Below are 17,716 nucleotides of genomic sequence, written 5' to 3' on the forward strand. Positions count from 1 at the left end.
GTTTGTTAGACCCAATTTCAGCAGAATCCTCAGACAGATGTTCAGAGTTAACTGCAGACAATAGCAGTAGACTGGTGGTCAAAGAAGGTGCAGACAAATTGATCCCCAATAGAGTCCAGGTCAGGGGCGGACTGACCATTTGTAAACTCGGGCACTGCCCAAGGGCCCGGAGTCAGTAGTGGGCCCAATGAGATGCCCCTGGTACTTTTTTCATAGGCTTTTTTGAGTTTGGGGAAGGACACAGGGGCCCCATGATCCCCTATTGCCTGGGGGCCCCATGAGTTTTCAGTCCACCCCTGGTCCAGGTTCCAGAAAAACAAAGTAGAAAACTTTAACAGCAGTGATATCAGGTAGTTGATTAGAATATTGTTAGGATCTGCCAGGTGGTGCCTCAGGCTGCCAACTGACAGACCTACCCAGAGCGTGGGGTCTAAGCCCGGGCTGTGCTTTCACCAGGGCCCCTGATGGTGGGGATGGACTTGAAACAGTCCCGGACCAGGTCACGACCTCTGAGCAGGCCCACCAGTGGCTGAGGAGACCTCCGGGGACGTATGCAGGTACCGGAGAGCCAGATGTGAAGCGGATGGCGGCCCCAGCAGGGTAGTAACGGATCGTGGTCCCGTGGGGGTAAGCGAGGTACAGAATTGGTGGGCAAAGAGTAGTCGGGTCACACGCAGGGTCAGCAGGGTAAGTCAGTCCGTAGAATGGTCAGGGCAATCCGGGTCAATCACAGGAGCAAGCAGACTAGTCAGGGCAATCCGGGTCAATCACAGGAGCAGGCAGTGTAGTCAGGGCAATCCGGGTCAATCACAGGGGCAGGCAGCGTAGTCAGGGTCAAACAGGGTCACTAGACAGGTGCAGGACCTCGGGAACATAGGAAGATCTTGCGGCAATTGCTGACACTGCAGGGCATCTTTAAATAGTGCGCCCTGCACTGTCATTGGCCGCCCAGGATTCGCCCCCGGGCTGTCATTGGCCGCCCGAGGCACGCCCGCGGCTTCCACTGCGCATGCGCGGCATCCTGTCATCTCCGACTCGCCGGGACCTGGTGCCTGTGTCCCGGCGTGAGCCGTTGCCAGCGCGCATGCGCCGGCCGACGGGACGCCGCGATCCCTGACATTGCCCCCCCCCTACGGGCACCCTCCGGGAGCCCCACTGATCTCTCCACCGCGGGTGGCCACGCAAGAATTCCCGGATGAGCCTGGGGGCGTGAACATTCTGGATGGGTTCCCAAGAGTTCTCCTCAGGGCCATAACCCTTCCATTTTATCAGGAACTGCGTCTGGCCCCCCCCCTCTTTCGACAATTGAGGATAGTCTCCACTTCATATTCCTCCTGGTCACCTATGGCGACTGCCTCGGGAGGTCTGGATTCACGGTCCGGGAAGGGGTCCGGTCTGGATGGCTTCAGGAGAGACACATGGAACACAGGATGTATCTTGAAGGTTCGCGGAAGCTCGAGTTTGTAGGCCACCTCGTTGACTACTCGTTTTACCGGAAATGGGCCGATGTACTTGGGTCCCAGCTTCCTTGAAGGGCACAGCATCTTCAAGTTGGTCGTTGCCAGCCAGACCTGATCCCCTGGTTGAAGCAGTAACTCTCCTCTTCTTTTCCTGTCGAACGCCCTTTTACTGTCCTCTTGGGCTTTAGCGATGGCTTCCTGAAGCGTCTTGTTATTGACAGAAAAGAAGGTCAAGATGTCTTGAGACGCCGGTACCGGATTTTCAGGCATCAGATCAGGGAGGAATGTGGGATGATACCCGTAATTGGAAAAGAACGGGGATTGACCCGTAGCTGAGTGATTCAAGTTGTTGTACGAGAATTCTGCGGAAGGCAACAACGTCAGCCAGTCATCCTGAAGGTAGGATGTGTAGCATCGTAAGTACTGTTCCAGCGTTTGGTTGGTCCTCTCGGTTTGGCCGTTGGTCTGTGGATGGTAGGTGGATGAAAGCGACAGCTTGATTCCCAGCGCTTTACACAAGGCGTTCCAGAACCTGGAGGTGAATTGGACTCCCCGATTTGACACTATATCTTCGGGAACCCCATGAAGCCTCGCTACTTCCTTAATGAAGATCCGTGCCGTTTCTGGTGCTGATGGGGTCTTCTCCAGGGGTACAAAATGTGCCATCTTTGAGAAGCGGTCGACGATCACCATTTTTGCCGTGTAGCCTTGGGATGGTGGGAGTTCGACCACAAAATCCATGGCAATCATCTGCCAGGCCCGTTTGGGTATAGGTAAAGGACGTAACAATCCCCATGCTCTACTCCTGGAGGGCTTGTTCCTTTGACAGGTGGGACAGGTCTGGATGTAACGCTCGCAATCCTGGATCATATCCGGCCACCAGAACGAGCGGCGTAGTAGTTCCAGAGTTTTCGTAACCCCGAAGTGACCCGCCATTGGATGGTCGTGGCAGTGCCCTAGGACCAAGGTTCGCACTTCTTCCGGGACCATGATCCGGTCTTCCTTCCAAAATAGCCCACCGTGGTTCTGGAGGGGCGACCCAGACGGAACTGGTAGTCCTACAGAAGCGTCGAGAAGTCGGGAGCGAAGCTCCGTTTGTAGAGCGAGGAAGCTTCCGGAAGGTAAGATGGTGTCAGGTACCACTGCGTCGTCGGGGTCCTCAAACATGCGGGACAGAGCGTCTGGTTTTGTATTCTTAGTACCGGGTCGGTACGTTATATGGAATGTAAATCGCGAAAAGAAAAGAGCCCATCTTGCCTGGCGAGGTGTCAGTCCTTTTGCCGTTCTTAAATTTTCAAGGTTTTTGTGATCTGTGAATATTAGGATTGGGTGTGTGGCTCCTTCCAGTAAATACCTCCATTCTTCTAGAGCAGATTTAATGGCCAGGAGCTCCCGATCTCCAATGTCATAGTTACGTTCCACCGGTGTCAACTTCCTGGAGAAGAACGCCACAGGGTGCAGTAGTTCCTTGGTACCATTCCTTTGGGATAGCACCGCTCCTACTGCGTTTTCGGAGGCGTCCACTTCCAAAACATACGGGAGAGAAGAATCCAGATGGCAGAGAATGGGAGCTGAGGTGAACAATTTCTTGAGCTTTTCGAATGCCGTTTGAGCTTCGGGGGTCCACTTAAAGCGGACCCCTTGTTTCGTCAGTTGCGTGATGGGGGAGACCAGACCGGAGAAGTTCCTAACAAACTTTCTATAAAAGTTAGAAAAGCCGATGAAACGCTGTACCCCCTTTTTGTCGGCGGGAATTGGCCAATCTAAGATCGCCGTGACTTTCTGGGGATCCATCGCGACCCCCGCGGAAGAGAGAACCAGTCCCAAGAATGTGATTTTGTGCTGTTCGAAACAGCACTTTTCTGCCTTAGCGTATAGCCCGTGTTGACGCAGCCGTTCTAATACCCGTGACACGTGACCTCGATGAACCTCCAGTGAGGGGGAAAAAATTAGGATGTCATCCAAATAAATCACCACGCTAACATCGAGGAAATCACGAAAAACATCGTTGATAAAGTGCTGGAAGGTTGCCGGTGCATTACAGAGCCCAAATGGCATCACCAGATACTCATAGTAGCCGAATCTCGTGCGGAAAGCCGTCTTCCACTCATCCCCCTCCCTGATACGAACAAGGTTATAGGCCCCCTGCAGGTCTAATTTAGTAAATATCATTGCTGAACTCAATCTCTGGAGGAGCTCGGGGACTAGGGGTAAGGGATAACGATTCTTTACCGTTAATTTGTTCAGATCACGGTAGTCTATGCAGGGCCGTAATGACTTGTCCTTCTTCTCTACGAAGAACAGCCCGGCCCCGGCTGGGGATGTGGATGGACGAATAAATCCCTTCCGAAGGTTTTCGTCAATGTATTCCCTTAGTACTCCCGATTCCGTTTCAGACAAAGGAAATATATGGCCGAACGAGATCTCAGACCCGGGTAGGAGGTCTATGGGGCAATCGTAGGAACGGTGCGGAGGAAGAATGTCAGCTCCTCACTTACTGAACACGTCTAAGAAGTCATGGTAGGCCGGAGGAATAAACTGGGATAGATTGGTGTCGCCATCCAAGCACAGGAGGAACCGGGGAACCACGGATCCTGTGACGTGGCAGTGACTCAAACAGTAAGGTGACCGAAATTGAATGGTTCCCTTTTCCCAGTCAATCCGGGGGTTATGGGTCCGCAGCCAAGGGAGCCCCAGAATGACTGGAAAAAGGGGAGATGCGATGGCATCCAAACGGAGGAACTCCTGGTGATGGTCTGCCATTGTGGTGAAAATGGGAGGTGTCTCCTGGTCCACCACCCCTGATTTTATACTGGACCCATCTGCCAAGAAGATGTTGAACCCCCTTTCTTTGGTCTGGAGAGGGATTTTTTGCCGGTGGGCAAAAGTCAGATCGATAAAACAACTACAGGCTCCTGAGTCAACGATTGCGGTCACCGACAATGTTCCTCCGGGGAGCTGTAAAGACACAGGTATGGCCAGGTAACTTGACTGATCATCCCTTCCTGCAGGTAAAGTAAAAGAAAAAGACGTGGACTTACTCATTTTTGCAGGACAGGAGCGCACCTGGTGACCAGCTTCCCCGCAGTACAGACATAGGTTCTGTGACCGTCTCCTCTGACGTTCCTCGACCGATAAGTGGGAACGGGCCAGTCCCAGTTGCATGGGTTCTGGGTTGTCCCGATTCCGTGCTTCGCAGATGGCCCCCTGGGGCTGGAGCTGTGTCCCTTGGTGGAATCCATGCCACCCTTTGACCCTGGCTCCTCTTTTCCAGCCGACGTTCCCTTAGTCTTCGGTCAATTTGAATGGCTAACTCAATCAGTTTTTCCAGGGAGTCAGGTAGGCCTACTCGTGCCAGTTCGTCTTTGAGAGACTCAGATAGCCCGATGCGGAACTGGTGACATAAGGCAGCATCGTTCCATCTGGTGTCTCCCATGCAACGCCTAAAATCGGACGCGTATTCTTCGGCTGTCCGGCGGCCTTGCCGTAGAGAGTATAGGGTAGCCTCTGCGGAAGCAGCTCGCTGAGGGTCGTCATACAAAACAGCCATGGCCTGAAAGAACTCGGTCACGGAGTCAAGATGGGGGTCGTGCTTCTCCATCAGGCAGTGAGCCCAATCCTGGGGCTCATCCTGAAGGAGAGAAACTATAAACCCCACCTTGACGGTCTCGGTGGTGAACGTGCGGGGCTGCAGGTCGAAATACAGGGTGCAAGCGTTCCGGAAGGCTCGGAAGCGGCTCCGGTCACCACGGAATCGCTCCGGCAGGGGAACACAGGGTTCAGGAGCTAGGGATGTGGCAACCGTTCTGGATGCCGGGGCAGCAGGAGGTTCTGCAGATGGAGCACTCTGAGCAGGGGGAGTCGGGGGGGCTAACGACTCCATGCGGTCCTCCAGTCGGGCGCAGCGACTGTGGAAATTCTGGAAAGCCTGGGTCAAAGTTGCCAGGTGCTGGCAAATATCCTCTAGGGACGCCGGTCCACTTCCTGGCTCTGTCATGGCCGCAAGGTACAGTTAGGATCCGCCAGGTGGTGCCTCAGGCTTCCAACTGACAGACCTACCCAGAGCGTGGGGTCTAAGCCCGGGCTGTGCTTTCACCAGGGCCCCTGATGGTGGGGATGGACTTGAAACAGTCCCGCACCAGGTCACGACCTCTGAGCAGGCCCACCAGTGGCTGAGGAGACCTACGGGGACGTATGCAGGTACCGGAGAGCCAGATGTGAAGCGGATGGCGGCCCCAGCAGGGTAGTAACGGATCGTGGTCCCGTGGGGGTAAGCGAGGTACAGAATCGGCGGGCAAAGAGTAGTTGGGTCACACGCAGGGTCAGCAGGGTAAGTCAGTCCGTAGAATGGTCAGGGCAATCCGGGTCAATCACAGGAGCAGGCAGAGTAGTCAGGGCAATCCGGGTCAATCACAGGAGCAGGCAGCGTAGTCAGGGCAATCCGGGTCAATCACAGGGGCAGGCAGCGTAGTCAGGGTCAAACAGGGTCACTAGACAGGTGCAGGAACTCGGGAACATAGGAAGACCTTGCGGCAATTGCTGACAGTGCAGGGCATCTTTAAATAGTGCGCCCTGCACTGGTGCCTGTGTCCCGGCGTGAGCCGTTGCCAGCGCGCATGCGCCGGCCGACGGGACGCCGCGATCCCTGACAAATATGCACAGACGTGCTGAGTAAAACACAGTTTTGAGTGGAACTAAAGCTGACCATCGATGGTTCAAATCTCGGCTGGTTCAGCTGAGGACCAGTTGAGATTTGAACCATCTATGGGCAGGCTGACTGTACTCTATTTGATCCGCCAATTGACTTGGGTACAACAAGCATGTTGTATTGTTTGCATGTGATTATTGCTAGTGGCTTCAGCTTCTTCCAGTAGGGATGGCTACCCACCCCTGCTGGGAGAACACAATGCCTCTGCTGAAGGTACAGTCTCAATTTTGATGATTTTCATTGTTTGCATGTGATTATTGCTAGTGGCTTCAGCTCCTTCCAGTAGGGATGGCTACCCACCCCTGCTGGGAGAACACAATGCCTCTGCTGAAGGTACAGTCTCAATTTTGATGATTTTCATTCCTGCAACCATCATCTATGGCCTGCCTAAATCGAGGGCATGATTAGACATAGTTGCATTTCCAGCAGGCTACTTATGCTTTCTTGTTTAGAGCAGGTGTGTGCTGCAGTGGACTGGCCTGCAGAACAGAAAGCGAATGGCGAAAGTTACAGCACCTAAATATTCCATGATATCAGCCTCCTGTAATGTCTTACACAGCAGTACTAACACTGATAGAGGGAGGGGCAGTACTTTTTGTGAGTCAAGACTCTACTCATTGCTAGTTTCTGTCAGGAACTTGCCTAAAGTGGAACTTTACTCATAACAACTTGATAAAAAATAATATTCTTTAGCAAGAAACATACATTCCACATTAATAATTATGCTACCAAAATTAGTGTGTGCTGTAAATTACCTTCAGCAATGTTCTCTCTCTTATTGCTGGAGGCGGCCATTTTGTTGAAGCAATGAGCAGTATTTAGGCTGTCAGCAGATAGGCCTCCACAAATTCAGAACAGTGCCTAAAAATAGAGAGCAACTGAACATGTGCAGGGCAGGGTGAGATGGTGTATTACTGGATATTAAACAGTATAGGCACTTATTTTTAATGTCTTACATTGCTATACCTGCAAAATGAGCCTGCCTAAAGTGATCTAGTAGGACTTAATTTTCTGACTAAAGATCAACTTTAAAAAAGGAAGAATACAGTATAGACCTATTCAGTGTGTTTTTAATATTTCGTTATTCAGTCAGAGGGTGGAGTGGGTTCTGATTTAGGCAGGCCATACATTATACAATTTTCTTGTACAATTTTCCTTTACATTTACCAAAACCATACAATATGAGGTCAACACTTTCAGTTTGTATGTAATCAGGCAGGCTCTTGCACTATAAAATTGAAGGTAAATCTAAAGGAAATTGAATAGAAAAAGTGTATAATTTATGGCCAGCCTTAGTCTGTATGGCTTAATTGATAAGTTTACTTTTATACAAGAAATAATAAATGCACTTTTTTGCAGGTAAAAAAAATGTGCATTTATTATTTTTTGTTGCAGGAACCTGCAAACCATTGCACCAGCCGATAGTGCCATGCAGGTCTTCTGCAGACCTGTCAGTATATCTGCTTACTTATACAGATGTACGGGCAACCAGATATACTTACAGGAAGATTCAGTGAACTACCATGGTGCTCCACAGCGCCATGGTAGTTCATTGAGAACTATGAGCAGACAGCCGCTAAGGCTGTCGGGACTTGTAGTTTCTCATTCACAGAACACATGCTCTGCCCGCCCAGACACATTTTTAAAAAATTTGACAGCTAGTGAAGGGGAAGAAGATCAGCGGGGGAACGAGGGAGCAGGGGCCGGTCTGATCATAACATGTTACATCCTCAATATGGGTACAACATGTAACATGTTATGAAAGGTGAACTTATCCTTTAAATTAATTCAATCTACAGAGAGGTCCGGGACTGTCTGTGCCGAACTGAACAGATCTTATGTAATGCTAAAGAATGCTGCAACACAAGCAAGTCCTCTGAAATATACCGTACTTCATGAAAAATTACAGATGACACATAAAAACAAGCATCTCTTTCACATTTTTGCCTGAACAAGTCTTAGTCATAGCTGAGTAACTGAACAGAATCACAAATCTTTAGTTAATATATATTACATTATGATATTATTATGATATTTTATTATATATCTGTATCTGCAGTTTACTTTTAAAAAGGTTATTTTGCTATGCTCACTTCAGATACCAGGCAGGTGCAAGGCAGTTTTATTAAAAAAAAAAAAAGATATAATGGAAATGAATATCAAAGTGAATATAGGTTAATGTAAAATTACTCCTGCAGTAAAAAAAAAAAAAGCCTGTTAATATCTGTTGAAAACCCCTAATAGTACTTTAACAGTATATTTATTTTTGTAATATGAAAACACCATTCTAATGAAAATGAGCAAATCATGTTGTGGTTTGAAACTAGGTTGAGAATAAAGGAGTACGGTCAATGTGTTAAGAAGCAAACATTACACATTGGATGTAATGTTCAGTTCATTACTTTATTAGTGTCCGTAGTGCAGATTGTTGTAGATTTCTTGTCTCTCTGTATGCTGTTCCTTCTGTTCTAGCTTCTATGCTTGTTTTCTTTCTCATTCTGTCACAGGCACAGAACCACACTGTCTTCCTCTCATTATCCTGTGTCAGTACAACCTTAAACCTTTTCTCTCTGCCAGCATATTACGTGATTTTACACATTATTCTCTGCCAAGATATAACTTCAACTACAGCATCTTGTTCATGAATACCTGTGGGTTGGTGTTTGTCTCCATTGTGCAGAAAGCTGAATACCTCAATAGGAGCTCAGTATTACCCACAAAGTGCTTTAATTATCATGCTGAGAACAAGATTTCTTGCTTTTGTCAGCTCTGAAAGATGCTAAAGAAGAACCAGCATCATTTTAATTAATCAGTCCCATCTCCAACTTTCCTCCACAAAGCCTGACAATAAAACCATTCACTGAAAGTAAATCTTTGCTGAATCAAGTGGAATCCCTAATATAAAAAATATATGACCACACAATTTGTCTACCATAGACACAGTTAATTTTGTAAATACTGCTCCAATGCACACTACTGTCGATGCTTCATAAAAATGAATGGATAGTTGTGTAGGACTATATACATGGATTTGTGTGTTAAAACGTAAAGTGATATTAAAGTGTTACTAAACCCACAACAGTAAAATCTGTCTGTATGTGCAGTAAAACATGTTTGTTATACTTACTTAAGGGGTTAATCCTCTTACATTATGTAAAAAAGATGTTTAATCCTCTCTTCTCTGATCTCCCCTTCTTCCAGTGTCTCCCAAATATCTCAATATCTCCTCATAGAATAGGGGCAAGCTGCACATGCCCAGTTTAGTGTGTATTGCTAGAGAGTTGTTTTTTTTCTTGGGAGAGTGCATGTGATCAGCACAGGGCCAATCAGCACTCTCCAGAGAGAGGTCAAAGGTCCTGCATCCTGCTACAGGAGGATGAAAACTCCTCCTACAAGCTGTAACCAGTGCTCTGCTGAACACTGATAGAAGTCACAAGACTGCTCTAACTGCTGATGAGAAAAAGTATTTATCAGTTTATATTTAATAAAATAATTGCACTTCCATGTTCTGTGTACTGTGAGAGACCTAATATAGTTAATGCAGGGTCCTGGGTTTAGTAACACTTTAAAGCTGCATTGTTTTTTAATAACTCCAAAGACATGCTGGTAGGTTAATTGGCTCCTGTCTAAATTGGCCCTAGTATGTGTATGTATGAATGTGAGTTAGGGACCTTAGATTGTACACCCCTTGAGGGTTAGGGGCTGATGTGAATGTACAATATATATGTAAAGCGCTGAGTAAAATTGACAGTGCTATATAAGTACCTGAAATAAAATAATAAATAAATAAACATGTCATACTTACCTGCTCTGTGCAATACTTTCCAGGATCAAGTCTCCCACCATCGCTCCTGGCTCCTCCCCCTTTACCAGTGCCCCCAATAGCAAGCCACTTGCTGTGGGGGCACTGGTGCATGCTTCACTCTATGCATCCTTAAGACACATTGAGCCACTTCTAGCCCCCCTGCTCTCTCCCCATTGGCTCACTGGCTGTGATTGACAATGGCTACCACTGCTGTCTCAGCCAATGAGGAGAGAGAGATCCAGGACAGCTGAGGCTCCCATGCACATCACAGTATCCTGAGGGGGCTCAGGTGAGTATTAGGGGGGCTGTGGGGTGATAAGCACAAAGAAGGTTTTTTTACCTTCAGGCATAGATTATATGAAGGTAAAAAGCCTTCAGCCTTTACAGCCACTTTAAATTTAGTGATTTTTTTTTTGTTGATCAGCATCAGGGACTGTACTTACAATTAATGAAAGTTGAAATCTTCAGTTCTGTGCCCCCCAGATACCCTTGCTGCTATGACCTTCTTGTGCAGTTAATATGAGGGACTGGAACTGTCAAAGACACTCATGCTAGTGCCGATTATGCCTGCTCTTTCAGCCTCCCTGCTTCATTCATAGAAGCTTTACAATCACTTCCTGCAATGAAAGCTATGAATAGAAGGTGGGTAGAATAGAATAGAAGGTCTATCTCCTCTATTCTTGGAGAACTTCTCACTGCAGAAAACAATAGTACAGGTTTTATGAATGGGACGGGGGGAAGGGTGTGGAAAGGGCAGGCATAGTTGACACTTGTGACCAGTTCCTGTGACAGGTCTCAATGAACATGGCAGTCACCAGCACAAGGAATACTTTTCATTCATTGTAAGTACCATCTTTGGTGAAAAAAAAATACTGAACTTAAAGGCTAAGTTCACTTTTAGAAACATGTTACATTTAGCATGTAACATGTTCCAGCTCCTGTCCCTCCTCTTCCCTTGACTCTCTTAACCCTGTAACAGTGGGCAAGATATTCACCCCCCATCCGCTGCCATGTTTGAAATTGACATGTCCATTTGTTCATTTGGGGCTTTGCAGGTACAGTCATGTAAACTACAAGTGCCATCTACCACCAGGACAGATGACTTATCCTTTAGGTTTTAAATAGAAAAAATTAATCAGTAACAAAATGCATATGTCATGCAGTATATGGAGTCTGGTTTCCATTTTGGGTGGATTGGGATATAATTAAAGTCCCCTCAGGGACTTCAGTACATTTTTGCAACCCACAGATATTCCTACATCACCATTTTCAGCCAGCAGCTTTCATATGCTTTTTCTGAAAAATCAGGAATGCATTATCCTATGTCCTCTAGTACAGTAGGTATAATACAGGAATATATAAAAGATTAACTGGCAACAAAGGAAGGTGACATCAAGTACATCAGTGAAGGTCTGAAAGAGGAACTGAAATCTGGCTTAAATATATGAAGAAAGGAGTGATTTATACATTACTCAATAAACCTCAGGGCATCCCATATTAACAGAGTGTAAACAATAGGAAAGGATGAGTTGGACTTTAAATATACTCAAGAGGTTTAGAACACACCAAGTAAAAAATTTCAAAATGTACTAAGTTTGCATCTTTTTGCATATTTGTACAAAGACATTTTTAAAAAATACCAACTACATCGAATAAGTAGGTCTAGGTATTCAATGTTTTTGATATTTAAAAAAAAAGATGTCTCTGTAAAATATTTTAAATGCAAACTTAATACATTTTGTAAATTTTTACTTGGTGTGTTCTAAACCTCTTGGCTATATTTAAAGTGCCACTCATACAGTACTTTCCAGTTGTTTACTCTGAAATCTGGCTTGTTCTATCCAATATGGGGATAGGAATTCTACTCTATTAACTTAAAGCAGGGGTGTCCAACCCACGGCCCAAGAGCTGCATGTGGCCTAAGATGGCCATGAAAGCAGAAATTATAAAAGCACAAAATTATAAATTTACTTAATTTTTTTTTTTTTTAGGGGGAATTTTTTCGTAAAATGCACTTATACCTAAAGAACATATGCGACCAAATTAAAATATGACAGTGTCTCTTTACTAGACTTTTATAAATTTTATCTTCCAAAAGAAAAATATCCCATTCTTCACAATCATGGCTTATTCATGTCATCAGTTTTCAGTAGCACCTGTATTTGTGAAGAGCTATTTGCAAGCATGAAGCGCTCAAAAGACAAAATTAGAACCAAAATATCTGATGAACACCTTGAGAATTCATTGAGAATTGTTACTAATGTACATCCATAGATCCAGATATTGATGCATTAGTTTATCAAAAAGAGTGCAAATATCGCACTCATTGTATGTTGCCCTATTTTACTTTTAGAATAAAAAATAGTACAAAAAATGAAGTTTTATTACTCAGAAAGGCACATTATCTATATCAGTGATTTGTAACTTGTCTGCTCGTCAGCTTTCCTTATTGTTAAAGCGATACTAAAGGTTAGCTTTTTGAAGGGGGGGGGGGGATAACAAACATGTTATACTCACCTGCTCCATGCAGTGGTTTTGCACAGTGCATAGAGAGAAAACACAGGTGGCGCACACACCTAGTGCATTATCCAAGGTTTATTGTAGGAATTAAATCATAAAAACATACTCACAGACAAAGCATGTATCTAAAAAGCATAGAAAAATGACAATGGCCACAACGGCGGGCAAGGTGTTCTCACAGTCAGTGCGGTCAAATGGCTGACGCGTTTCGGGGACGAATCCCTTTCCTCAGAGCTGATGACCAAACTGCTGATTAGATTGATGACCCACCATATTGGAAGCAGCCTCTGAGACACCACTTTTGCACAGTGCAGCCTGGATCTTCCTCTTTTCGGGTCCCCTGCCACAGGTTCAGGTAAGTATTGATGGGGCTGGGGGCACGTCTGCACACAAAAGGTTTTTTCTACCTTCATGCATAGAATGCATGAAGGTCAAAAAGCCTTGAACCTTTACAACCACTTTAATGTATTTTATGTGTGGCCCAAAACAATTCCCCTTCTTTCAATATGGCCCAGGAAAGTCAAACGATTTGATACGCCTGATTTAGAATAACCTATCAGTATCAGAATACCAAAGGAAGCCACTGCTCAAAATCCACAATCCACCCATCTCTGTAGCCTCAGGTGCCATCTGATGGATTTTGTCACTCTTCCCCAGGTGGAATGAACAATAATCAGTGACATCACAAAGCTTTATTGTTGCAGGGTAAGATCACAAAAAGGTCCACTCAGACCAAGCCTCAAGATACCCAAATTCAATTTTTACCTTTTTTTTTTAGAAACATAGAGCATTTAATCATAACTTGTATTTTATTTTTTTTGCTATATAAATGAAAAATTACTGAAAACATGTTTATCTTCATTTCTGTTATAAAATGTTGCAAATAAATAATCTTTCTTCATATATTTAGGCCAAAATGTATTCTGCTACATTTCTTCGGTAACAATAACCCACATCAGTGTGTATCATTTAGTTTGTGTGAAAGTTTTCTAGACTCTACAAACTATGGTATGCATATTTGAAAATTGATCAGTCCTGATGTATTGATGGCCTATCTCATTTCTTGAGATGCTACCCCCCAAATTACCCCTTTTTGGAAAGTAGACAGTCCAAGGTATTTAGTAAGAGGCATGGTGAGTTTTTTTAAGTTGCAGCTTGGCGTAACAATTTTTTGGAAAATGAAGAAATGACATAAACTTTTTGCAATGTTTTTTAACATACTGTCACCAGAGCAGTACAGCATCATCAGGGACATTGACTGGTATGTAAACACATACACACACATTTTATATATATATATTTTTTTATTTATATATATATATTTTTTCACCATAATGCCACTATAGTGTAACTATGATTGCTTATTACAGTGATGATCATTATTATAAGCAATCATGTTTATGAATGGCATCCTTGATTGGCCACAGCTATCACACGGTACAGACATGATGTGATTGACCCTGTCTGTACCATGTGATCACCATGACCAATCACAGAGTTTACAATAATAGCCAATGAATGGCTATGAATAAAAGTCATTGCGTACTATTGACATGGACTTCTGACATTCCCCTAACTCTCTTGATTGGCATACTTGTTCAAGACTGATGGTAGTAAAGAATTTCAGGTTCACCACTACCATAGATTTACTGTGACTTCTGGTGGTTCGAAATTCATGGTTACCTGAGAAAATTGCATAATGCATTGTATAGTCAGTTAGCCATAGACAACAGTTTTAAAAGTGTTAATAATGGGGCTTTTGGATACTCCATCCCCTCACCATATAAGGAGGAAAAGAGTAACCATAAAGTCAGGAGAGATGATAAACTGCATAGATAGAGGTTAGGGGTGTTAGCAAACTATGCTATACTACTGTGAATTGCATCGATGAGGCATTGTTTATAAATACAATCCAACACTCTAGGTTAGAGAGAGTGGGAGAGCTGTGATACTTTCCTTTGTCAGCAACAAGTGAATGCATTGTTTGAAAAAAAGAAAATGTTGCAAAGACCATGAGCACCTAAAGCCCACACACACATAAGCACATTACATCAACCCCCCCCCCCCATCCCCAAATTAAACATGAAAATTAGGCATACATCAGTTAGGTCTCTGATTAAAACTTTCCTACCTTTGGCCATTTTATACACTAACATCTGCTGATTGGTGCATTTAATTATTTTATGAAAACATCTGCCTGTTGTTAGTATCTCTAGTACATTTCAGCATAGTCTTACTCATTAAAATTGCCTTGCCATTGGCAAATATTTGCACTGCTTTATTATCTGTGGTATCCTATTACTTGTTGTAAAACACCTGCCTGTTCCGTTCCCATTGTTAATGTTGACATGCATATAGGAGCAGGTGCAGAGATCCACTATTTGCATTGGGATCCATACCTCCACCCTTGCACGTGTCAAATTTTGTCCTTCCAGCCATTGCATCTGCGTCCACTTGTATAGGCTTCTTTAGGCTGAGTTTAATAGAAATTAGTCAGTGGCGAGACAGCTTTACATCAGCGAGATAACACGCAAAACACAGCACAAGGATCTTGAGAATATACAGTCAGGTCCATAAATATTGGGACATCGACACAATTCTAACATTTTTGGTTCTATACACCACCACAATAGATTTGAAATGAAACAAACAAAATGTGCTTTAACTGAAGACTGTCAGCTTTAATTTGAGGGTATTTACATCCAAATCAGGTGAACGGTGTAGGAATTACAACAGTTTGCATATGTGCCTCCCACTTTTTAAGGGACCAAAAGTAATGGGACAGAATAATAATCATAAATCAAACTTTCACTTTTTAATACTTGGTTGCAAATCCTTTGCAGTCAATTACAGTCTGAAGTATGGAACGCATAGACATCACCAGATGCTGGGTTTCATCCCTGGTGATGCTCTGCCAGGCCTCTACTGCAACTGTCTTCAATTCCTGTTTGTTCTTGGGGCATTTTCCCTTCAGTTTTGTCTTCAGCAAGTGAAATGCATGCTCAATCGGATTCAGGTCAGGTGATTGACTTGGCCATTGCATAACATTCCACTTCTTTCCCTTAAAAAACTCTTTGGTTGCTTTTGCAGTGTGCTTTGGGTCATTGTCCATCTGCACTGTGAAGCAGCGTTCAATGAGTTGTGAAGCATTTGGCTGAATATGAGCAGAAAATATTACCCGAAACACTTCAGAATTCATCCTGCTGCTTTTGTCAGCAGTCACATCATCAATAAATACAAGAGAACCAGTTCCATTGGCAGCCATACATGCCCACGCCATGACACTACCACCACCATGCTTCACTGATGAGGTGGTATGCTTAGGATCATGAGCAGTTCCTTTCCTTCTTCATACTCTTCTCTTTCCATCACTCTGGTACAAGTTGATCTTGGTCTCATCTGTCCATAGGATGTTGTTCCAGAACTGTGAAGGCTTTTTTAGATGTCATTTGGCAAACTCTAATCTGGCCTTCCTGTTTTTGAGGCTCACCAATGGTTTACATCTTGTGGTGAACCCTCTGTATTCACTCTGGTGAAGTCTTCTCTTGATTGTTGACTTTAACACACATACACCTACCTCCTGGAGAGTGTTCTTGATCTGGCCAACTGTTGTGAAGGGTGTTTTCTTCACCAGGGAAAGAATTCTTCAGTCATCCACCACAGTTGTTTTCCGTGGTCTTCCAGGTCTTTTGGTGTTGCTGAGCTCACCGGTGCTTTCCTTCTTTTAAAGAATGTTCCAAACAGTTGTTTTGGCCATGGCTAATGTTATTTCTATCTCTCGGATGGGTTTGTTTTGTTTTTTCAGCCTAATGATGGCTTGCTTCACTGATAGTGACAGCTCTTTGGATCTCATCTTGAGAGTTGACAGCAACAGATTCCAAATGCAAACAGCACACTTGAAATGAACTCTGGACCTTTTATCTGCTCATTGTAATTGGGATAATGAGGGAATAACACACACCTGGCCATGGAATAGCTGAGAAGCCAATTGTCCCATTACTTTTGGTCCCTTAAAAAGTGGGAGGCACATATGCAAACTGTTGTAATTCCTACACCGTTCACCTGATTTGGATTTAAATACCCTCAAATTAAAGCGGACAGTCTACAGTTAAAGCACATCTTGTTTGTTTCATTTCAAATCCATTGTGGTGGTGTATAGAGCCAAAAATGTTAGAATTGTGTCGATGTCCCAATATTTATGGACCTGACTGTATATGGTGTCCTAGTAAACAGACCAGATGATGGTTTTGATGTCTTTATAAATTATTTGGCTTACAGTGCCAATTGCAGGCTAATTCCATTGCAGCACATGATGTTCAACTATGGTACATGCCCATGCAATAAACACTCTTATAGTGGTGCTAATTTATTGATGCCAATCTCATTTAACTGCTTCCCGTTCGCCATCTAGCACAAATACTGCTACAGGGTGGCACAGGTGTGCAAAATCATATATATATATATATATGTGTGTGATTTTGTATTTCCGGGTAGGGGATTCGCACGAGCTGTCAATCACCGGGTCTCAGCTGGTAATTACTCACTGGTGATCGGCAATTTCCAAAGATCTCTGATGGGGAGGAGGACTGTTTTGTTTACTAACAGTTCTCCTCCCTGTCAGGTAGGGCACACTGTTCTGGATGGCTGTGCACAGCACAGCCATTCAGAACAGTGTGATTACAGTGAAGCACACTGACAAGCCCCCCTAGTAAAACACTCCCTGCTCACAGTTAACCCTTTGATCGCCCTCATGTTAACCCCTTCCTGCCCAGTGCCATTAGTACAGTGTCAGTGCTTTTTTTAGCACTGATCACTGTATTGGTGTCACTGGGGATGTCAGTGACACCAAGTCAGTTCCCCCCAGTGTCAGAATGTCCATCCGCTATAAGTCGATGATTGCCGCTATTACTAGTAAAAATTAAAAACAAAAATCCCAGTATATATATATATATTTGTAAGCGCTTTAACTTTCACGTAAACCAATTACACGTATTGGGATGTTTTTCTTAGCAAAGACGTAGCAGAATACATTTTGGTGTAAATTTATGACAAAATTTGATTTTTAACATTTTTTTACTGGAGATGTTTAATAGCAAAAAGTCAAAAATACATTTTTTTTTCTCAAAATTGTCGGTCTTTTTTTTTCATAGCGCAGAAAATAAAAAGTGCACAGGCAATCAAATACCAACAAAAGAAAGCTCAATTCGTGGGGAAAAAAAGGAC

Source organism: Staurois parvus, unplaced genomic scaffold, assembly GCF_062004578.1.
Source record: "Staurois parvus isolate SC_StPar_1 unplaced genomic scaffold, SC_StPar_1.0 ptg000145l, whole genome shotgun sequence".
Classification (NCBI taxonomy): Eukaryota; Metazoa; Chordata; class Amphibia; order Anura; family Ranidae; genus Staurois; species Staurois parvus.